The 25,000-nt window shown below is 40.9% G+C and overlaps 1 protein-coding gene across 4 annotated transcripts in view; it reads right to left on the bottom strand.

Moving 5' to 3' along the window:
- The window catches only part of LOC132842595 (RNA binding protein fox-1 homolog 3-like), a 188,178-nt gene that overhangs the window by 125,172 nt on the left and 38,006 nt on the right, over positions 1–25,000 (bottom strand). The gene's annotated exons all lie outside the window — the stretch shown is intronic.

Below are 25,000 nucleotides of genomic sequence, written 5' to 3'. Positions count from 1 at the left end.
GGAGATTAATTGGATCTATCGTGGCCAGGCGGCGGATCTCATAAATCACGCAGATATGAAACAATTCGCTGAGCTAATAAGCTGTGTAGGAATGCAGCAGTGTGTCCGGGGCCAGAACGTGACCTGCACCTCATCGCTGTGGGAATAAAACAAGAAAATGCTTAAACTCCTCTGCACCGTGCTCCAGAGACACTAATCCTGCTAACACAAGGATTTGGATATATATTTTGTACAGTACATTTCTGACTCCTTTTCCATCTTCACTTAGAGGATACGTGACAAAATACCCAGAAACGTCCACTTTACAATCTTTCCTGCATTCAAAACCTGAAAAGTCCAGTTTTAATTTCCCCAAAAAACCTGAATGTCCACATTTAGTACGAAACTTAAATAAAAATTAAATATCCACCTTAAAAATCCTGACATGCTTGAGTTAGATACTGTAGTCAAAATGTCCGGCTTGGTCTTTAAAACACTTATGTGTACACACTCAATATAAGGACTTTAAAAACATGAAATGTCTTTAATACACACCTTTAGGACCCTAACTGTTACTTTTAAAGTAAGTCGGGGAAGTCGTGGCCTAATGGTTAGAGAGTCTGACTCCTAACCCTAAGGTTGTGGGTTCGAGTCTCGGGCCGGCAATACCACGACTTAGGTGCCCTTGAGCAAGGCACCGAACCCCCCCCAACTGTCCCTGGGCGCTGCAGCATAAATGGCTGCCCACTGCTCCGGGTGTGTGTTCATGGTGTGTGTGTGTGTTCACTGCTGTGTGTGTGCACTTAAATGCAGAGAACAAATTCTGAGTATGGGTCACCGTACTTAGCCGTATGTCACGTCACGTTAAAAGACTGAAACAAAATTTCCACCTTAAAAAGCTATGAGAAAATCCTGTGTAGTTTGTAGCTGAGTGAAGACACGCTGTGATCGTGTTAGCTTTAATCAGACTTGAGAACATCTTTGAACTGAGATTGATCCACTGCAGAGACGTGACAGATGTTGCAGTCCAGCTTTCTCTCCAGCTGTGGAGTTTGTTTTAATGTTCACGGGTGATGGAGAGGATGAGGAGGTGGTGTGTGGATGAAGATGTCCGAGGTCTCCTCCTGGACACTGAGGTCACTTTATAGAGAGTTTTTTTCCATCTCTAGTGCACTTAGGGACTGACCCTCTTGACTCCCTCCATGCTGCGTAAACATACGCGCTAAATTATTCAGACGGCAAAATCGCCGGCCGTTCGCGCTCAGCTCGTTGCCATGGCACCACAGACGGGCTGTCACAAAGCGATTGATATATGTTCTTTCTTTTTCTCTCCGTTTAGTCGTCACTGTCAATCTCTGACTGTCACGTTGCTGTCGCCGGACAAAAGTGGCCTGTCTATCGCCCACGGCGACTGAGAGGCAGATATTATGGGATGGTCGGAGGCACTACGGATGAGTCCACTTTCAGCTCGTTTGTTACACAAACTGCACCAGTGCATTGTGGGTAGTATAGATGTTGGCTTTTGGTGTTTTGCAAAGCGTACACTCATGCACTTAGCTTTAGCACATCTTCAGCTCTTTAACAGTGGTGCAGTGACTCATCTCCATGGCAACAGTTTGTTATTATTATGGGATGGATCTCAGGTAGTGGATTCATGTTGTTTCTGGTCCAGTAGATGCCGAACCAACAGACGCTGTATTAGTGAAAATAACAAAATGTGTAATTCTAATCCTCTAATGCAGTTCCTAGGAAAAAGGTTGACGTTCCTGACATGGTATGCTATCATTAGCCTAGCGTCTTTAGCATCCAACTCCATCCACAGCTCAAAGGATAACACTTGGTTAGGGTTAGTCATTGGGTTGAGGATTAGTGAAATGTTTAATGTGAGCATTTGCTAAACTATCAGCTAATACTACTTGAATAGTGAAGTTAGAGGAAATCTCTCACACATTGATGTGTTAGCTGTTACACGTTTTTCATTAGCTAATTAATAGTAAGGACCTCAAAATGTTGACCTGTTTATTTGTGACAAGGCAAAGAAACTACTACCACTACTACCACCACTACCACTACTAGCACTACCACTACTAGCACTAGCACTACCACCACTACCACTACTACCACCACCACTACTACCACTACAACCACCACTACCACTACTACCACTACTACCACCACTACCACTACAACCACCACTACCACTACTACCACTACTACCACCACTACCACTACTACCACTACTACCACCACTACCACTACTACCACCACCACTACTAGCACTACCACTACCACTACTACCACCACTACTACCACTACTACCACCACTACCACTACTAGCACTACTACCACCACTACCACTACTAGCACTACCACTACCACCACTACCACTACTACCACTACTAGCACTACCACTACCACCACTACCACCACTACCACTACTAGCACTACCACTACCACTACTGCTAATAATAATAATAATAATAATACTAATATGCTGCTAAAAATAATTATCATTTGATGCTAATGTCATCGTGCCCCAGCTAATTCCAGCATATCACTGTGCTAAAGCTTGTACAGCTTAATTTGACTTTATCGCAAGGACATTTTTCTAAAAATAAGCTCCACATTCAGTCAATTAGACATTTGATGTTTCTTTGTGTTTATAAATGTTACATGATCCAATAAGCTGTAATTCCCAGCTGAGTTAATGAGTCCCAGGAGAACTCCACCGGCCGAAGGTTTAACAGCGTGACCCTGAAGCCGAGCATGTTTATCTGATTTATGACAGAATAACGAACATGCAGGATGAGAAAAGACTCATTTTCTGATCACGAAGCCACATCTCCAATGAACCGAGGCTTTCGTTTGATCGCTCCTTCGTACAGATGAGAGGAAAATGGAGCTAATTAAACAACACGCAGTGCGCTGTAATGAGACGCGACCATCACTGGCTCCAACTCACACATAACCAGGTCAAACATCCAGAAGATTCTCAACACAGCAACATGACAAGCTTCCAGATGAACACCAAGTTTTACAGAAATTAAATGAAATCAAATGAAATTAATTCATTTCAGTATGAAAGATAATTCTGTTTATATTTAACATTAACTCTCCCTCTCTCTCTCTCTCTCTCTCTCTTAAACTCTCTGTCTTTGTGTCTGTTTTTCTCTCTGTCTGTTTGTCTGGCTATAATCTATTGCACTTACTGTGTACCTTAAGCCCACAATAGGTGATTCTCTCTCTCTCTCTCTCTCTCTCTCTCTCTCTCTCTCTCTCTCTCTCTCTCTGTCTTTGTGTCTGTTTTTCTGTCTGTCTGTCTGTCTGTCTGTCTGTCTGTCTCTCTCTCTCTCTCTCTCTCTCTCTATTATATTTATATATATATTGTTTTTTTCTCCCTGTCTATTTCTCAATCTCCATCTCTGTGCATGTGCGACAGGGGAGTTACTGTAACATGTACATATCATATCGTTCCCCCTACGACTACACTACGGCCAGCTGCTGAGAGCCCTAAATAGGAGCGTGAGCCCCAAGCCCAGCCTGCAGCCCAGAAACTCAATGGATCTACAGCTGTCTTGGAGAACCCCCGCCTGTCCGAACTGTCTCCGGTGAAGCCCCACATGGCCCAGTGGCCCAGTGAGGAGGAACCAAACCTAGAAAAGCCAGCTCAGACAAACCGGACCGGAAAAAGGACAAGCTTGGCACAAAAGGGCTCAGTGGGTTCTGGTGCAGAGCTGGAGCACAGAGGTACAGGATCGTCACCCAGAAACACCAGTCAGTACACCAGTACAGGGGGACGGGGAAGACGTGGAGATGGAAGATGAGCCGACTTAGAGGAAGAAACAAGGCAGGAACAAGGGAAAAATCAGGCACAGAAACAAAGGTAAGAAGAAAGAGAGTCAGGCAACAAAGACTGTACGTTAGACTCCGTGTTCACCTTCGGCTCACAAGAAGAACAGTTAAGTGTTGAGTACAGTGCTGAGGACATTTAAGGGCTTTTTTTAAAAAAAAAAAATGGCAAAACAATTGAAGTAATTGAAGATTTTTTCCCAGACTGAAAACAGTTCATCCACAAAGTTAAACATTAAAGAAGAGAAGGAGCTTTTACTGATGTGGATGTCTTTATTGACAACAAAACTGAATCGGGAAAACTTTAATGACGACCTATAGAACGTGTTGTGTGTTGTATGTTGGAGAGGTTTTTTTACCCTGTGTTGAGTTTATCTATATTTTATAATGAGTGGGATTCACATTGTGAGTCTGAATATTAATGGAGCAAGACTGAGCAAGAATGATATTAGACCAGAGCGGAGACTCCGTACAAACCAGCGTTAATCAAAAGAGCTGCCGACCTCCAATGGAGGATTTTACACTGTATTACTGTATATCTGTCTTTAAACTCCATTTATCTCCATTTTAAACCCCGATGTTCACATGATTGTTCATTCTGTTCACAGAGAAAAAGTGTTTTTTTTTCATGCTTTTATTCACTGCTCCAGGTTACAGTCTTTCTTTGTGTTTTTATGGAGCATTTTATGGTCTTTTAATGTTGATTTTACTTTTCAGGGTTTTATTCTGGGTTTTAAATGTGTCAGGAGAAACAGGTTCAGGTGCCAACTGATCAATCTTTGTTCAGGAGAAAACTGCAATACACCTGAGCCGGAAAAACAAAATTGTACAAAACGCTGATTATTCTGCCGAAAGAATTTTTAACAGACTGAGTAAATCAAGAATTTGAATTGATTTTAATTTCTACAAAAGCATGAACGACGAATATGTCTGACGTAGTGTGGTGTTGCTCTTCGAATGCATTGTGCTCTGTTGCAGAAGGAGAACTTTACATCAGTAATAAACTAATCATCGGTTACTGAATGAATTTTAATATGTATTTATTTATTGAGTCACTCTGATTTTTATATAATATGACTTTTGCAAATAAAAATTGTCAAAAAATGTCTCCTTATCTGTCTCTCTCTTAAATATTCATAAACAAATGACAAAAACAATTTCATTTTTATAATGAAATCAAGGGGTCACGGTGGCTTAGTGGTTAGCGCGTTCGCCTCACACCTCCAGGGTTGGGGGTTCGATTCCCGCCTCCACCTTGTGTGTGTGGAGTTTGCATGTTCTCCTCGTGCCTCGGGGGTTTCCTCCGGGTACTCCGGTTTCCTCCCCCGGTCCAAAGACATGCATGGTAGGTTGATTGGCATCTCTGGAAAATTGTCCGTAGTGTGTGATTGTGTGAGTGAATGAGAGTGTGTGTGTGTGTGTGTGTGTGTGTGCCCTGTGATGGGTTGGCACTCCGTCCAGGGTGTATCCTGCCTTGATGCCCGATGACACCTGAGATAGGCACAGGCTCCCCGTGACCCGAGGTAGTTCAGATAAGCGGTAGAAGATGAATGAGAGAGAGAGTGAGTAATGACATCAAAATCTACAGCTTGAAAAATGGAAAATCTTAAATTATAAGCTAAATTATAATGATGACACAAATTAATAATATCTGTGTGAATCTAAATCAGAAGGAAAGGAATTTTCATTTTAATGTATATTTATTTATTTATTTATATTCACCACAAGGGGATGGGGAGAGATCAACAAGCAGCAGTTTGAGGGTGTACTTATTTCTGTAACTAAAGTTATTATAAAATATTTACTTGAAAAACAAAATTCTTTCCGATTCTTTTAGGCTTCATTTGGATTTGTTGTTATTTCACATTGAAGGAAAAAGTTCTGACTTGATTTTACTCTGTTTTATTATTTTAGACATATAAACTTTTCACTTAAACATAAATCTTAATATTTAATATATAAAAGAATAATAATAATAATAATAATTATTATTATTATTATTATTATTATTATTATTATTATTAAGATTTATTATAATTAGTGTACAAACTGAAATGTTTGAAAAGCCAAGTGTAAGTTGGTGTGTGTGTGTGTGTGTGTGTGTGTGTGTGTGTGTGTGTGTGTGTGTGTGATGAGAGAGATGACACCCCACAGGGTGGGACAAGTGGAGGGTTGACCTGAGGTCATGGTTAACACGATGCCAAGCATGCAAGATACAGTCTCTCTCTCTCTCTCTCTCTCTCTCTCTCTCTCTCTCTCTCTCTCTCTCTCCCTCTCCTTCTAATCCTTTTATCATTTCCCCCTGGGGCATCTCGAGTGGAGAGGAGTGTGAAAGACGCAGCAATTAGAGCAGCACTTCTCATTATCCCTGTCACACACACACAACACACACACACACACACAAAACACACACACACCGCAGTCACAAAACGTGTGCCACCAATTCCCTAAGGAGCTCTGCAGAGAAGTGCAGTGCTTGGTTAAAGTACTGGGACATAAATACATGTGTGTGTGTGTGTGTGTGTGTCTGTGTGTGTGTGTGTGTGTGTGTGTGTGTGTGTGTTTGTGTTTAAGATGCTCCAGGTGAAGAGCTCCATGTGATTGTGATGCTGTGTGTGTGTGTGTGTGTGAGAGAGAGAGACAGAGAGAGAGAGAGAGACAGAGAGAGAGAGAGAGAGAGAGAGAGAGAGAGAGAGAGAGAGAGAGAGAGAGAGAGAGAGAGAGAGAGACAGAGACAGAGAGAGAGAGAGAGAGAGAGAGAGAGAGAGAGAGACAGAGACAGAGAGAGAGAGAGAGAGAGAGAGAGAGAGAGAGAGAGAGAGAGAGAGAGAGAGAGAGAGAGAGAGAGAGATGACTGCAGTGGTTTGTCTCTTGTAGACCCCAGTTGGAGCTCCAGCACTCAGGATTCATTCACTCACATTAAAGTGTAAGAGCAGAGACAGGAAAAGACACAGCATGCTATAATCTACTGCATTTACTGTGAACCTTAAACCTTAAGCCCACAATAGGTTATTCTCTCTCTCTCTCTCTCTCTCTCTCTCTGTCTCTCTCTCACACACACACACACACACACACACACACACAGACTATATATATAAAGCTGTAATCTCTATCAAAGGACTCTAAAGGAGCCCAAGGTTCTTACAGATTCTGTGAAACACCCTGAACCTACCACCACCATGCTTCATCCACCTTCTTAAACAATGTTCTCTGACTAACTCAAGATATAAACAAGATATCTGTGAGTGGAGCGTCAAAGTTTCTCTACTACTTTCTCTACCTGATCAAATGTGCTGTGCATCAAATGTCGGAAATCCAGAATCAGAATTTCTCAATCTTCTCAAAGGTCCTATTTCTGCTGGCACCAAAGTTCTTCCAATCTATTCCTGTCTAGATTCTGTAATCAAACGTACTGTAGAGTAAAAGATGATGAAGTATCTCTCACATGACTTCATAAATAATGTAGAATGATAACTGAGATTTAGCTCTGGAGGTCTCTGTGAGCTGTGCTGAGGAACACAGACAGCCATTTCAAGAAAATATCTTCACTAAACATTTAATTGGTCTCACTAATTAAGCCACATCTGAGCGACTGATGGATTACGTCCCACAGTCCACCTGTCTGGTCCACCTGGACATCATCCTAGCACAGCAAGCTTCAACCAGATCCAGGTGGTCATTCTCAAGTTAGACCATGGCAGGTGGCATCTGTTCCTGCATCAGCCACTGCTTTGCAGACAGGATCCAAAAAATAAACTCTGTGAGATGCACAGGTTCTTGAACAGGCTGGGGTCCTACTAAAGGGAAGGAGAACTGAGAAGAACCAAGGTGTCAGGTTAGGAGAACAAAACTGCAAAAAAAAAAAGATGAACCACGTTCTTCTACCAGAGGAACCATGAGGGAACCACCAATCTTCAGTTTGCAGGTTTGGCAGCTTGTCATTTATTTTCTCTCAAGAAGAGTTGCTACAATAAACAGTGTGCATCACAATTCATAAGAAAGCCGCAGACCTTCATCCTCAAACAGCGTAACTATTAGAACTCCAGATTTACTGTGATGCCAAAGCATTACAAGCCCAGTGAGACCAGTGAGTAATAATTAGAAACACACACTTGCCCTTGCTGGGCAAACAGGCTCAAGTGTTTGAGGCTAATGTTCATACAGAATGGAGGAAGGTGAACGATTGCATGGGGATCAGTGTTAAACAGAGCGATTATCTTCAGCCATATAGGTGGGGTCCAGAGCTCCATCCACAGCTCTAAAGGTCTGCTAAGCTTCCAGAGTGTTATTGTGTTTAGTGCCATAAGGAAGGAGCAGTAAATGAGAGTGTTGGTTAGATTATAGCAGAGGAATCTCTGTGGGCTTTGGTTTGGTGTGTAGAAATGCTGTGGAATAAATAAGATTCATTCCACTGAGACAACGTTTCTCTTTCTGAGAACATTGGAGAATATTCAGGCATTTCCAGAACCTTCTGAAATCAGACCCCAACTTAGTCATCGGCAGAGATGGGGGACTCGAGTCATATGACTTGACTCGAGTCAGACTTAAGTCGCACAGTTGAGACTTGAGACTTGCTTGACAAATATTAAAAAAAGACTCGACTTGACTTTGACTTGACATTCATGACTTGAGACTTGACTCAGACTTGAGTTAAATGACTCGAAATAACTTGTTTTTTGTTTTTGTTTGATCTTTTTTCTCTATTTTGTTTTTAAATCTGTTTTTAAACGCACACAAGATCGTAATCTAAGCACGTGACGCAGCAGGCAAGCAGAGGGAGCGCGCGCACTAACTAATAAACCTTAACAGTCGTGAAGAAACATGGAAGGAGCTACACCAAAAATAATTAAGTTCTGGTACCGGGATTTTGTGCAAGATGAGAAGAGAAGAACAGCAGAATGCGACCACATCGCTCACAATTGAATGACAAAGTTCTATCTAATTAATTTTTTTGCAAGCGCCATGTAGTGTAAATGTTTGGTCACTGTTTATGTGGAAATGTCAGCTTTTTTGCAATAGCACTTATAATTGGTCTTCAGTGTTAGGCTTTGAGTGAAAAGCGTATGGACCGTTTATGAGGATGCACATATATATATAAAAAACATAAAAATAAATATAAAAAACTTCAGAGTTGCAAGCAGAGCCATATTCTTGTCTAGCACGCACACGCACACGCGCGCACACACACACACATTCAATTTAAAGGGACAGTTCACCCAAAAATAAAAAAATTCTTTTATAATTTTCTCACTCTCATGATGTTACAAACCTGTATAAATTTCTTTGTTCTGATGAACACGGAGGAAGATATTTTAAGGAATGTTTATAACTAAACCGTTCATGAGCCCCATTCACTTCCATAGTATTCTTTTTTTTTTCCACTATAGTAGTGAATGGGGCTCGTGAATGGTTTAGTTATAAACAGTCCTGAAAATATCTACATGTGTGTTCATCATAACAAAGACATTTCTACAGGTTTGTAACATCACGAGGGTGAGAAAAAGATAACAGAATTTTCATTTTTAGGTGAACTATCCTATTAATTAATAAATTACACTCACTCCAATCATCTCTCTCTCTCTCTCTCTCTCTCTCTCTCTCTCTCTCTGTCTCTCTCTCTCTCTCCCCCCCAATAGTTAATTCACTTCAAGGTTTGTGGGATTCAATAATTTACGTTTTTTGATTGACGTGATTGATTGTTGTTGTTATTCTGTTAAAAAGGAAGGATCTAATTTAAGGATGTGTTCATGTCCCATTAAAAGGTGAATGTCTGTTCAATAAATGCCATTTGGTTGCATAGAAACCATTGTACTTTTTTATATCTACTTTTCCATGGTCTTCTGCCATGTTTGAGGCATATTGAAACTTTTCATGCTTTTATGTTGGCCTTATTTCAGTTACATTTACATCTTGTTCTTTGTAGTTTTGATTTTTATTCATTTTTAGATTTATATTGTATTTACAACTCACCTGTATGTGGACACCTTTTAAAAATAAATGCATATAATCATTTTTTTGTTGCAAATAAAACTCTCATAGTCCATAAATACTGTAGATTTAACTTTGTTTAATATATACATTTAGTTAAATCATCAAACATACAGTATGTATGACTTGCCAGTGACTTGCTTGACTCAAGCTACGACTTGACTTGACATAAAGCAGTGACTTGACTTGACTTGACTTGACTCTCACAAAAAATGACTCGGACTTGCTTGAGACTTGAAGGTTAAGACTTGAGACTTACTTGTGACTTGCACATGTGTGACTTACTCCCACCTCTGGTCATCGGGAAGAACCTGCTAGCTGAGTTGAAATTTCAAGCTGAAGAGCATTTTCTGTGGTTTTTACTGGTTGGAGGTGGGAAGAATTTTGTTTTGTGAGAAAGACCTGAGCCTCTGTAAACCCTGTTAGAACATTAGATAGAGACAGGTCTAAAGTTTGAACAACTTTCTACACACAAACCATCGGGAACAGAAGATGAAGAGACGTAGAAGTCTCACTGAGATGTATGTGATGGGGTCAGAGAGCTCTATTACCTGCTGAGAGAAAACTATACACTCACACAATGAACTGCATCTCTCTCTCTCTCGCTCTCTCTCTCTCTCTCTCACACACACACACACACACACACAATACTTTTCTTTCTTGATCTCATGATTACATCCGTTTCTTCCTCTCTAACCCTCTCTTTATCCTTCTTGTGAGAGGAAGGGATTCTCTCTCTCTCTCTCTCTCTCTCTCTCTCTCTCTCTCTCCTCTCTTTCTGTTCATCCCCTAGTCTGTCATTTCAGCTTCATGTCCACTCAGCAAAGTGGCTAAATTCGAGTAAAGAGCCAACTGACATGCAGCTATTGATTCACTCTGCTCAACCGTTCATGTGAGGAAGTGTGTGTGTGTGTGTGTGTGTGTGTGTAAGTGTGTAAACATGAGACACAGAGAGAAAATGAAAGAAGGACTGTAAAAAGTCTCAACACCTTTCATTTACGCTTGATCAGCTTGTCGTTTAAACACAGTGGAACAACCGTTATTTCATTTTGAGCCATTAGTGAGGAGTGTTCATCTAAACTACATGGAAAGAAAGAAAGAAAGAAAGAAAGAAAGAAAGAAAGAAAGAAAGAAAGAAAGTGTACAGTAGTGATGTCACAGATCAATGCCAGTGTGATGACAGTGTGATGTCAGTGTGTTGTCAGAATGATTTTAGTGTCACCTCAGTGTCATATCAGAGTGATTTCAATGATGTCAGTGTCATGTCTGAGTGATGTCAAAGTGATGTCAAAGTGATGTCAAAGTGATGTCAAAGTGATGTCGGTGTGAAAGAGTGATGTCAGTGTGATGCCAGAGTGATGTCAGTGTGATGCCAGAGTGATGTCAGTGTGATGTCAAAGTGATGTCAGTGATGTCAGTGTGATGTCAGTGATCTCAGTGTGATGTCAGACTGATGTCAGTGTGATGTCAGAGTGCTGTCAAAGTGATGTCAGTGTGATGTCAGAGTGCTGTCAAAATGATGTCAGTGTGATGTCAGTGTGATGTCAGTGTGATGTCAGTGTGATGTCAGTGTGATGTCAGTGTGATGTCAGAGTGCTGTCAAAATGATGTCAGTGTGATGTCAGTGTGATGTCAGTGATGTCAGTGTGATGTCAGAATGATTTAAGTGTCACCTCAGTGTCATATCAGAGTGATTTCAGTGATGTCGATGTCATGTCTGAGTAATGTCAAAGTGATGTCAAAGTGATGTCAGTGTGATAGAGTGATGTCAGTGTGATGCCAGAGTGATGTCAGTGATATCAGTGTGATGTCAAAGTCATGTCAGTGTGATGTCAGAGTGATGTCAGTGTGATGTCAAAGTGATGTCAGTGTGATGTCAGTGATGTCAGTGTGATGTCAGAGTGATGTCAGTGTGATGTCAGAGTGCTGTCAAGGTGATGTCAGTGTGATGTCAGACTGATGTCAGTGTGATGTCAGAGTGCTGTCAAAGTGATGTCAGTGTGATGTCAGAGTGCTGTCAAAGTGATGTCAGTGTGATGTCAGTGTGATGTCAGTGTGATGTCAGAGTGATGTCAGTGATGTCAGTGTGATAGAATGATTTTAGTGTCACCTCAGTGTCATATCAGAGTGATTTCAGTGATGTCAATGTCATGTCTGAGTGATGTCAAAGTGATGTCAGAGTGATGTCAGTGTGATGTCAGAGTGATGTCAGTGATGTCAGTGTGATGTCAGAGTGATGTCAGTGTGATGTCAGAGTAATGTCAGCGTGATGTCAAAGTGATGTCAGTGTGATGTCAGAGTGATGTCAGTGATCTCAGTGTGATGTCAGTGATCTCAGTGTGATGTCAGACTGATGTCAGTGTGATGTCAGAGTGCTGTCAAAGTGATGTCAGTGTGATGTCAGAGTGATGTCAGTGTGATGTCAGAATGATTTTAGTGTCACCTCAGTGTCATATCAGAGTGATTTCAGTGATGTCAGAGAGATGTCAGTGTGATGTCAGAGTGATGTCAGTGTGATGTCAGAGTGATGTCAATGTGGTCAGTGTGATGTCAGAGTGCTGTCAGTGTGATGTCAGTGTGCTGTCAAAGTGATGTCAGTGTGATGTCAGAGTGCTGTCAGTGTGATGTCAGAGTGATGTCAGAGTGCTGTCAGTGTGATGTTAGCGTGATTTCAAAGTAATGTCAAAGTGATGTCAGTGTGATGTCAGTTTGATGTCAGAGTGATGGAATTGTCATTGCCAGCAGCATATCAGTCATTCCAGTGTGATGTGAGTGTGATATCAGAGTGATGTTAGCATCATGTTAGGTCATGTCAAAGTGATGTCAGTTTAATGTTAGAATGATTTTAGAGTCACCTCGGTTGTCATTGAATGATGCCAGTGTGATGTCAGAGTGATGTCATTATGATGCCAGTGTCATATCAGTCATTTCAGAGTGATGTCAGAGTGATGTTATTGTGATGTCAGTGATATTGTTGTATTAGTGTCATGTCAATGTGATATCAGTCATGTCAGTGTGATGTCAAGGTGATGTCAGAGTGATGGTGACATGTCAGAGTGAGAGTGACACTCAGTCCATTTCTCTACTGATGATTGTTTTACTGATTGGTTAAATGTACTTGGCATCTTCACAGAAAATGAACTTATCTTCATTCTGATTTCATTCTGACTTCAGACCTCCTCACAGAATAACTCATTTAAATAAAATACAGTCAGCTTCTTGTGTCATTTCTCTCAGTAATTAAAAGAACAGTTCCAATTAGACCATATATAGTAGATTCAACTTATTAACCCAATTAAAAACATCATATCTAATTAACATATTAAAGTAAACTAAATTAATTGACTTTTTTAGTCACTCCAAATGGTTATGTTTTGGAATTAAACCTTTTTCTCTTTAGTTTAACGAATGATAAATGTTTTAAATGTAACGGATATAAATCTGGATGAAAGGATCAGTTTCTCTCCTGACGAGCAGCCAGGTTGGTGTCATGTTCTTGAATGTTCTGCATGTAAATGCTGGTTTTTCTGGAGGTTTAGTGAAGCAGACGGCACAGTGACCTCACGTCAGAGACAAACGACTCGAGTCAAAGCCGCGCTGTCAGTAAAAAACCTCTGACGGTTATTGACGTAAAGTCGGCTGCTCCAGTACTCGTGGTTGAAGCCATTTAGCAGGTGGGTGATCGCCAAACGGAGCAGCGAGGAAGTTGACCAAGTTAAGGCTTTCCTGTTGTTGTCAGGTTTAAAGGATGCTTTCACACAGCTGGCCAACAAACAGCTGATGCTTGTATTCTGTTCAGAGAGAAAAGTTTCCTTCATTCATCTCAATTAATCTCCCTTTGCACTGGTTCTGTTTCAATAAACACTGAAATTTCAGGACTTCAGTAACATCAGCTGCTTGTGTAGTCAGAAATTATTGTCCACTGAGAACTGCTCTATTTCTTATTATATAACAAGAAATTCTGGACTCTGATTGGTCAGGAGTTTTTCTTCTACATCATTCACTACTGAAGCCCAAGACATTAACACTTTAGTCGTTACTAATGAGTTTGATTTTATTCTTTGAACTCATGCTAAAGTTCATGACTTTAGTCACTGGAGACAGATCCATTCTCTAGCTGGTGAAGACATCTGAAATCTATCTGAGTACTGTAGAAGCTGTTCACACACACGCTGCTGCTGATACGTGATATTGACTTGGTGTTATCATCCCTACAGCTGTCAATCAATACAACACACTGTCTCCAAACTCTTCTGACTGCAGTACCACAGTGTTCTTTCACTTTTTTCTTCATTTGTGTGAAAACAGAAATGTTCAGTCTTTAGGACGCCATTTTGTACAAATGTTACATGATGCAATAGAAAGCGATGAAGGAAGGTTTACTCGCTCCTCCTCATCCTCATTCTCTCTCAGCCCCATTATCCAAACTCCATTACACAGATTAGACTCCTGCATGTCTGTGTGTGATCGATCCTGACACTGTGTGTGTGTGTGTGTGTGTGTGTGTGTGTGTGTAGTAAAGCTCTGAATTCTCTGACATCTGTTCCACACAAGTTAATGCCTGGGTAACTGTTTTCACCCTAACGTGGATGTGTTCCTCAGATTCTGCCCAGATGTTCACTCAAACTCTGTTTCAATCCTAATATTTTCATGTTCAGGAATGCACAAAGCTTAGAAAGTGTTTGTGTCGATTACAAATAAAAGTGCTGTGTTATCGCTTCATTCTGGGAAAACAAAATAACGGAATTCATTCATATTAATTTTTTTTTATTTATGATGATATTTATTTATTTTTTATTCATGATGATATTTCACTTTTACAAGCTTGTTAAAACACGAGACACAGAAGCCACGCCTCTTTTGTGACAGATACAGAAGCCCCGCCTCTTTTGGGACTGAGATACATAAGCCATAACTCTTTTGTGACTGAGACACAGAAGCCACGCCTCATTTGTGACCTAGACACAGAAGCCACGCCTCATTTGGGACTGAGATACATAAGCCTCGCCTCTTTTGTGACTGATATACAAAAGCCACGCCTCTTTTGTGACTGAAACACAGAAGCCACGCCTCTTTTGTGACAGAGATACAAAAGCCACGTCTCTTTTGTGACTGAAACACAGAAGCCACGCCTCTTTTGTGACTGATATACAAAAGCCACGCCTCTTTTGTGACTGAAACACAGAAGCCACGCCTCTTTTGTGACAGAGATACAAAAGCCACGCCTCTTTTGTGACTGAAACACAGAAGCCACGTCTCTTTTGTGACTGAAACACAGAAGCCATGTCTCTTTTGTGACTGACACAGAAGCCACGCCCCTTTAAATGGACTAACAGGTACAGAATCTTGCTTTCTTCAGCTTCACTTTGTCCAGTAACATAAAGAGGATGATCCATGACATTAAATGTAATTGTAAATATATTTTAAATTAATGTATTGAAAAAAATGACTGTTAGATAAGAAAAAATAAAACACCCTGTTAATTAGGGACACACTGTCATAAAAAATAAAGAACCACTTCATGGTGGTCAAAGTTGTTATTAGTTGTAAGACTGGGACGAATGAGCCTTGATGAACACTGGTGTGTGTGTGTGTGTGTGTGTGTGTGTGTGTGTGTGTGTGTGTGTGTGTGTGTGTGTGTGGGTGAGAGAGAGAGAGAGAGAGAGAGAGAGAGAGAGAGAAAGGAGAAGCTGACTGCTGCAGTATTTAACTGTGTCAATGTGATGAATGTTCGATCAGGAGAGCACCGACTACACACACACACACACACACACACACACACACACACACACAAGCTACAACGCATCAACAGATAGCACCATTATGAGATACTGATAAAACTGGTGAAAGTGAGGTTAACCACAAACACCTCTCTCTCTTTCATGTAAGAAATCAAATCACACCACACACATGAACACACGTTTTTACTTTGTGTGTGTGTGTGTGTGTGTCTGCTGAGGGGACTGAAGTGGATTAGCTGGATCATGTTGGGATAATCCCCAGGATCTGATTGTCAATGAAACGCACACACAAACACACACACACACACACACACACACACACACTCACACGGAAAATTTGCATTTGTATTTAAACATTAATAATAAAATCTGATTAAAATATAAAAAAAATAAATACTACTATTACTAATAAGTTTGAAAATATTATTTTTAAATATTTGATATTGTTTTAAAGATTTTAAAGACAGATTTTTTCCCATTAAAAGATCACTTTTAAGATTTTCAAACGTCTGCCTACCTGGATGTCTGTCTGCCTGCCTGCCTGGATGTCTGTCTGCTTGCCTGTTGGTCTGTCTGTCTGTCTGTCTGCCTGTTTGTCTATCTGTCTTTCTGTCTACATGCCTGTTTGTCTCTCTGCCTGCCTTCATGTCTGTCTGTCTGTCTGTCTCCCTGCCTGTTGGTCTGTCTGTCTGTCTGTCTCCCTGCCTGTTGGTCTGTCTGTCTGTCTGTCTCCCTGCCTGTTGGTCTGGCTGTCTGTCTGTCTGCTTGTGAGTGAAAGATAGCGGTGCTGCAGATCATCGGTGCAGATGTTCAGGCTCCTGCCTGCTTCCATAGAAAAACCAATTTACTTTCCATTGATCGCTTTTTGGACAATTAGATTTCCATTGACGGCTAAAGTGGAGATCGCTGGTGTGTGACAGAGAGGGTCAGGCCTCTCTCTCTCTCTCTCTCTCTCTCGCTCTCTCTCTCTATTCACCGATTACTCCGTATTACACCTCCTCCTTCTCTTTTACACACACTAATATCCTCTTTATTATCCCCTTTCTTTCCTCCTTTCACACTTCCCTACTTGCTTCCCTCATCTGATCTCTCTCTCTCTCTCTCTCTCTCTCTCTCTCTCTCTCTCTCTCTAATCCCATTCACCATTAATTCCCATAGCTCCATGTATCACAGTCCTACATATCTGATGACATCATCGTTAATGCAGCATCATGAGGTCATTCAGTCGTCATACTGTACCAGTGTTTTCTCCCACTGCTGTGATCATGTGGAAGTGTTTAAAAAGAACCAAATCACTTAAACATCCCGGAGAGCTGATAACTTTCGCTCATAACATCACAAATATTTAAATGAGTTAGCTAGCTAGCTAGATGGCCAGTTTCTATGCTAGCATGTTTGATTAGCATTGTAGCTTTAAATAAATGACTGAGACAGAATGTCACCTAAAATCTCTGACTAGCGTCGGAACTTTAATAAAGACAAATGTGTGGTCACGTGATGACAGCAGTGTCACACCGTCATGTTTTATGTGACACAAGTTTAAACAAATATAAGCTGAACAAAAGAGAAGCTTCTCTGATTGTGGCCTCACTTTATACTGCATATGACACATGATACTGTTTTGTATAACATCCAGTAAACAAAGTCAGTTTGTGTATTCAAGCTTTATCTGTGAGTGCTGTTACTACTTCAGCTGCTAATATTCCACAGCAGGGTTTTATGAGAGAGCCTCAGTGTGTAAGTGATCACAGTTTTTACAATAAAACAGGAAATTATCCTCTAAACTCAGCAGTGCCACTCTGTAAATAACTCGGTTTACAGCAGACGTGTGCAAAAGTAGAGTCTAATTTTTGCTAAAGTGCCAGCTTACAAAAGATAAAAATATAAAATCCTGAATGAGCTGAATTAGGATACACTGCTAGAGATGAGTGTATGAGTTTAGAGCCTGAGCTTAAGTAGTGCAAACTCTCTCATTTATCCAGGGCTCTAAAATACATGCTATAGTGTCTATGACATATCTCTCTCTCTCTCTCTCTCTCTCTCTCTCTCTCTCTTTCCCTGAAAGACCAATAGCCCACTGCATCAGATCACGTATCCCTCTTTTATTTCTGATGTCGCTTCAACGGATCTTGACTTAGCTGATTTTATAAATTGGCTGATATCGACTGATACTGGACCAGCTTGCATGAGTTAGACACATTCACACTCACTCACACACACACACACACACACACACACACAAATACACACACCTCATAGCTTTGGTAATGCAGCCAGATAGGAAACATGGAGCACCTCAGCAGAACCAAACAGCCACACACAGCTGCTCACGTTACTACAGTACACGTTACTGTCAAGTGTCACACATTGAGAGTGACAGTCGTGCATTTGGGTATTTTGTCACGCTCTCCTGCCACACATCGTATTTCTCACGCAGAAAAACATTTTGACTATTTATCATATATTTAATATGCCGCAGCGCCCAAAATGTATCCGCTGTCTCTATGGAAACGGGCAGGAATCAAGCACGTCTCCCCTGGAGTTCTTAGTCGAGCCTGACACTTATAAGCCAATCAAAACAAGAGGGTACACAATAGCCAATCAGAAAATAGCACTATTGTGTCTGGGTAAGATTTAACACAACAACCCATGAAAAAATATATATATTCATTAGAGAGGGTATTTTCGATGGTCGGTTTGAACAAAACCTCAACACGAAACAGCTTGTCTCTGGACGGGACATTGTCCTCAATCATGACCCTAAATATGTCTGGGCTTGAGCTGAACTGTTTTATATGGGAGCAACATTACACATGATAAAGGAGTCCAAAAAGGTAACAAACACTTACAATAAACAACACCAGTCATAATCTCTCTCTCTCTCTCTCTCTCTCTCTCTCTCTCTCTCTCTCTCTCTCTCTCTCTCTCACACACACACACACACATTAATAAAAGGAAATTAAACAAATACTACTTTGTATTTGGTTAGGTGAGGTGGGGGTTGCGGGGGGTTGGAGATGTCACGCTTGCCTGTCTTCAAAACTTGAGAGCCCTGTTACTAGGTGAGGTCATTAAGGTGAGAGATAAACTTAAACACACACACACATACACACACATTTGCATTTCCAGAATCATGCCAAGAAATAAAGGAATCAATATAACATAATTTTCCACACAAAACTTTCAAACTGGACCCAAAGATCATATAGACACAAATTACACAAATCATTCATCACAGTTAACCAGCTGTGACTTTAGAAACCATGACATACCAGAAGGTGAGCGTTTATACAGCCGATCTGATGGAATGGTAATCAGCACAATCACAGAGAATATAGAATTAAACAGTGCTATGAAATTGAGCCCAATGATGACTTTTGAAGAGATGAATTGTCTGATAGATTGTATTATATTCTGTTTTACGGCTGAATCCGTGCACCGCTGCATCATCATTAATGTGTCCTCTTTAAGCATTCAGACATTACTGGTGTCTGTACAGTAGACATAGCATCTCCACCCTGAACCCTTTGACTAATGTTTCTATTGAATCACCAGAAAGTGACAAATGCCGCTCCTAAAACTAAATGCTTAATTTCCGCTTGCATCAACGGCAAGTGGCGCTCGTTAATCAGTGCCTGCTCTCGCTCAATCCATCAGACGCAAACAGAGTGGTTCTCAGAGCAATTACCTCTGCCCCCTGCTTTGCATTCTGGGTATTAGCTGAGTCCTCTTGACACTCGTCGGTTGCTAACTGACAGCGCTGTGTGAGGGAGGAACCCATTACTGATCTGCTGAAGTCATGAGCCAGAATTAAATGCGGTGGAGATGAAAGAGGAACAGACTTCATGCTTTACTGGACTTCAGGTGCATCAAATACACCAGTTTCATTCAGAAAAGGGAGACTAAATCATATAGTTCATGTTCTTAGTAAAACAAGCCTTGGTGGATGAAGTCCTTAACCGCAAGTCTACCACATTCCCTGTTCCTGTGGCCCTAAGTTCTCAGGATCATAATCTTGTGTCCTCAAGGTCCTACATTCCCAGAATTCCATGTCTCCAGTTCTATGTCCCATGTATTAAAAGTCATAATTCTCTTGGTTTTGTATTTAACATACCCCTACATTTCCAGGGCCTTATCTTCCCATAGTTTTATCACCCTGACCTCCTATTTCCCAGGGGTACAATGTTCCCAGGTCCCTATAATTCCAGGTCCTTACGTTCACAAAACCCTGCATCCTTCTATCTCGCTCTCTTTCCCTGTGTGTGTGTGTGTAATTAAAATAATTCAATAAGAGGGAGGTAAAAAGAATGAATATTCAGTACTTTAGTTCACACACATGTCAGGTGTGTGTGTGTGAAAGAGAGAGAAAGTGAGAGATAGAGAGAGAGAAAGACAGAGAAAGAGACTAAACAGTGTAATGAGCCTGGCAGAACCTGCATACTGCTCTGCTGGGTTTTATGAGTGACTGTACGCACACACACACACACACACACACACACACACACACACACACACACACACACACACACACGGGAAAATCCCCCCTGCTGTTAAGCCTGCTGGGGGACACCTGTGTCAGTGTCACTATTGTGTGTGTGTGTGTGTGTGTGTGTGAAACAGTAGAAGGCAGTCTCTGTTCCTCCCTGCTGTTAATCTGCTGTAAATGAACACACTTGTTGTGCAGTGGTGTGCAAATAAACACATTTATCGCCTCCCTCACATCCCCTTATCTGCATAACACACACACACACACACACACACACACACACACACACACACACACACACACACACACACACACACACACACACACATAATGGTGACACAGAAGCAGAAGTACACACCTCTCAGAGGTAAGTGTCCCCATACACTCATATACCCTTATTAGTATTTGAACTGATTTAACTACAAAACATCAGATTTTTTTATTTGAGATGTCAGATACTAGACTGGATCCTGAGCCCTGTGGGTTACTGATAGATGGGTTAAATGGTATGACTGGTGTCCCATTCAGTGTGTAAACTGGACTCTCAGGGGCTTTTTACACCTGGTCACTTCATGTGTTTTCTGTGATCAGATAGCTATCCGATGGTAAAAAGACCAGATCTAAATGCCCTCAGAAACGTTTTGGAGACGGATATAAATCCGATGGTACAAACCCCTTCAGGAGGTGGTCTGGGACGCATTTCAGATGAAACTGGACAGGTGTAAATGAATGCGGTTGTTCAAGCCACATACGTCAGCACTATACTCCTCCCAAACGGTGATCTCGCAAGTGATCTTTCACCCAGGCGTCTCGTTGGGGCTTAAAATGCGCTGCTGCTGCCAGCGAAAATGCAGCAAACAGTAAATGCGTTTTTTTGTAACATAAACGTCGTAACGAGTTTTTTCCTCTTCTTTTTGATTGCGTTCTGAAAACCACACACACCAAAGTGTGTTCCATTTCAATTACTACGGAAATGAGGTAAAATATATTAGCATATTGGGCGGGAGTAGAAAGATCAGATTGATATCCGATTCGCCGAGACGTGTTTATGTGGCCTAATGTAAATGGAATAGTTTTAACAAATCAGATAGCTATCAGATCAGAGAAAACACGTGACGTGACCAGGTGTAAAAAGGCCCTCACACAGGTTTTCTTATTTCCAGATTCACCTTTTGGTTGGTGTTCATACAAATTTGTATGATTCTGGATTCTGGTAAATTGTCAGGTTCTGGAGTCTCTGTGGTAACGAAAACCAGACCTGAATGCAGGGCTAGGAGTCAGACAGAGCTTTTATTAATAAAAACAGCAAAACTAACTGACACAGGAAAACATTATGAGAAAAACTGAGTACTAAAATACAAAACAAGATAGAAGAAAATTTCAACCAAAAACGGAGAACACAAGGAAACAACAACAAAATAAAAGGACCCAGCAAAAAAACACACAGACAGCAGGTATAAATGGGGGAGTAATTAATGAAATATAAGGATCAGGTGTGCAGAGGCAGGAACTGGGTAAGGATCGGGCAGGGCAAACATACGTGGCACAAGATAAAAACCAACCCTGTTGGAATGCCCCCTGGTGTTCTTGTAAGGAATTGTCTATGCCATCATGACATAAATAAATTACATTCAAATATAATAATAATAATAATAATAATAATAATAATAATAATAATAATAATAATAATAATAATAGAAACATAGTTTATTAAATTGGTAAGTGGTTAAAGAGAATAAAAAAGTTGAATTTGTTCCACCTTTGACTGGTTCTAAGCATCACAGTGTACAGACTGTCTGGGTCGGACGCTGGTACGAGAGTCTGAAAGCATGCAACATTCCATGAAATGTGGAAATTTCTGTTTTCCCTCAAATGTGAAAATGAGTTTGTTTTTTGTTGACACACAGAATGACTTTGAATAAATTGTTCTATTGATGTTGTGCCCCAACATTCAAAACGTTATATGCATTTCAACCCTTAGAACATTCTCTCATTCTCTCTCTCCCTCTCTCTCTCTCTCTCTCTCTCTTTCTCTCTCTGATTGCTGACACAGGCAGCCCTGGAGAGCCACAGCAGGATTTATGGTCTCTGTAATGGGTGTTTCACTGCAAATGCCTCCGTCAGCACTATCTCTCTCTCTCTCTCTCCCTCCTTCTATCTCCATTTTCTCTTTTTTTTCTTTCCTCCACTGCAGAGAAAGAAGCAGGGTCCGTGTGTCTACATGTGAGGATGTGTATGTGCAAAATGAGGCCTATTTTCCAGTTAGCACAAGGAAAAAAATTCACAAAAGAAGGATATGATGTGAAAATAATTAGCCTATTTTAATAAAACTATTAATAAAGCTGCAGAGAACACAGGGATGGAGACCATAGCATCTGCCCCATGACCAGGTGGGTCAAGGTTTCCCCAAACTCTCCATGTTCTGTCCATTTGTTATGCAATGTTCGTATTTCATTTGTTAAAAATAGGGCTGTTTTTCCTCTCGCTGCATCTGTGTGTGTTTGAATGATGTTCCATTAAATACAATCCAGTTTCACTATTCTTACATCTCTCCAAAGATATCTTCACTCGATGGTGTTCTGATTAGACAAAGCTGCTCTTAATGTAAAGTTATTATAACCTAAAAGTAGCTATGTCTAATAAAATGTCTCGAGGTTTGCTGTTATCCATTTTAACCCCACAATGTCTTGTAGCGGCTTAGTGGTTAGCGCGTTCGCCTCACACCTCCAGGGTCGGGGTTCGATTCCCGCCTCCGCCTTGTGTGTGTGGAGTTTGCATGTTCTCCCCGTGCCTCGGGGGTTTCCTCCGGGTACTCCGGTTTCCTCCCCCAGTCCAAAGACATGCATGGTAGGTTGATTGGCATCTCTGGAAAATTGTCCCTAGTGTGTGATTGTGTGAGTGAATGAGAGTTTGTGTGTGCCCTGCGATGGGTTGGCACTCCGTCCAGGGTGTATCCTGCCTTGATGCCCGATGACGCCTGAGATAGGCACAGGCTCCCCGTGACCCGAGGTAGTTCGGATAAGCGGTAGAAAATGAATGAATGAATGAATGTCTTGTAGCGGAGCACAGATTAACAAGTAAACAAGCAAAATATATGTGTAAAGCCTAGAATATCTTCACATTGTCCACATATCCATGATCTGTGTGTGTTTTATGACGTCTGTCTCTTATATGCCAACTGCGTAATTCTATAGATCATGATCTTCTGCATAACCATGTGTACCAAGTAAACCAAGTATAGTGTCCATAGTAGTTAATCTATTGTGAGATCCAGTTGTGTGTAGATTTTCTGCATAACTATACAGTATACAGGAGTAGACAGTATGTGTAGTAGATGTGTAGAAAATCATCCACATATTGTACTATGTGTCTGTTTTATAAGGACAACTTTATAACCATGATGTGTCCAACATTTAACATGCTCAAACAAAAGTCTCTTCCACCTTCAAGACTTTGTAGAGCAGTATGGCAATGGTTTGCTTCCTACCTGGAAGGTTATTCACATTCATCAGGTAACATAGAAGGGATCAACATCTATTCATCGGTGTCCCACAAGGCTCAATGCTTAGTCCTTTTGTTTTCTCCCTCTTTACTCACTCTCTTGGTAAAGTTATATCCTCACATCGGTTCTCTTAGCATTGCTATACTGATGAAACCCGGCTCATCTTCTCTTCTTTTTCTTCTCCCACAGACACCACAGCTTCTGCTTGGATCTCAGCATGATTCATCCCAGGTCAAGATCTTGCAATCTCCCCAAACCCCTCAGTGATCACCTCTTCAGCCAATGCTCACAACCTTGTGTTAATCATGAGCAACCAACTGTCCATTTCCTAACACTCTGCAAATATTGCAAATTGATGTCATCATCTCCTTTTTAACATTAAAAGGATTTGTCTATTTTTATACATACAGACCACTCGGTGTTCAGTCTCTTGTAATTTCAAGACTGGACTATTGAATTGAGCAAAAATTCACCTCTGCAACTGATACACACCACTGCACAAGTTGTTTTCAACCTTCCGAAGTTCTCCCACACCACCCCACTGCTTCTCTCCCTCCGCTGACATCCAGTAGCTGCATGCATCAGATTTAAATCACTGACTCTTACTTACAACAGACCAGCACTGTCTTACCTCAAAGCTCTTATCACTCCCTGCACTGAACACGCTCCTTCAGATCTTCCAGCACTGCTCAACTGGTTCTCTCAGGGTACAAAGTAGGTGAGACGCTTCTCTGTTCTGGCACCGAGGTGGTGGAATGAACTTCATATAGATCACTGGCTGTCTTCAAACGACAAGTGAAGTCCTTCATCTTCCTGAAAAACTTAAACTAGCACTAGCACAAAAGAAATTGTTTGTTCTTTGTTGTTTGTGCTCTTCTTGCAATAGTACCTCCACACAGAGGTTTAACTGATGCTATGCTTATTTTGGGACCTAATTAATGAGTATAGATTTATTCATTAGAGACTTTTGTAGCTCTTTTCTATGTCGGTCTAGAAAGGGACATTCGCCAAATATCGTAAATGTAAATAGATGTAAAGTAGAAATGTGTTGGAGTAGTTTGAGGAAAATTATGGAAACATGGTGTGTGTCTAGTAGATAGTAGATACACATACTGTACTGAACCATAAGTTACACTATGTGCAGTAATAATAGTCGTGGTAGTAGTGAAACTTTATAACACGATGTATAGGTTAAACATCATCTACATACTGTAGTAATGTACAGCAGGTGTAGTCGTAAGTCAACTGTATAATCATGACATTTAAGCAGTAGTCCATCATCCTCATAACCCTGATGTGTGTGTAGTAATAATACTAATAGTAAAAGCCTTCTACATAAACCTGAAGTGTGTGTGTGTGTGTGTTTGTGTGCGCGCGTTTGCAGTAGTAATAGTAGTAGTACATTGTTTGTTTTATGTGTGTGTGTGTGTGTGTGTGTGCGTGTGTGTGTGTGCA

This window comes from Tachysurus vachellii, chromosome 3 (assembly GCF_030014155.1).
Source record: "Tachysurus vachellii isolate PV-2020 chromosome 3, HZAU_Pvac_v1, whole genome shotgun sequence".
Classification (NCBI taxonomy): domain Eukaryota; kingdom Metazoa; phylum Chordata; class Actinopteri; order Siluriformes; family Bagridae; genus Tachysurus; species Tachysurus vachellii.
The sequence above is the reverse complement of the archived record's forward strand: the minus strand, read 5'-3'. Positions and strand labels throughout refer to the sequence as shown.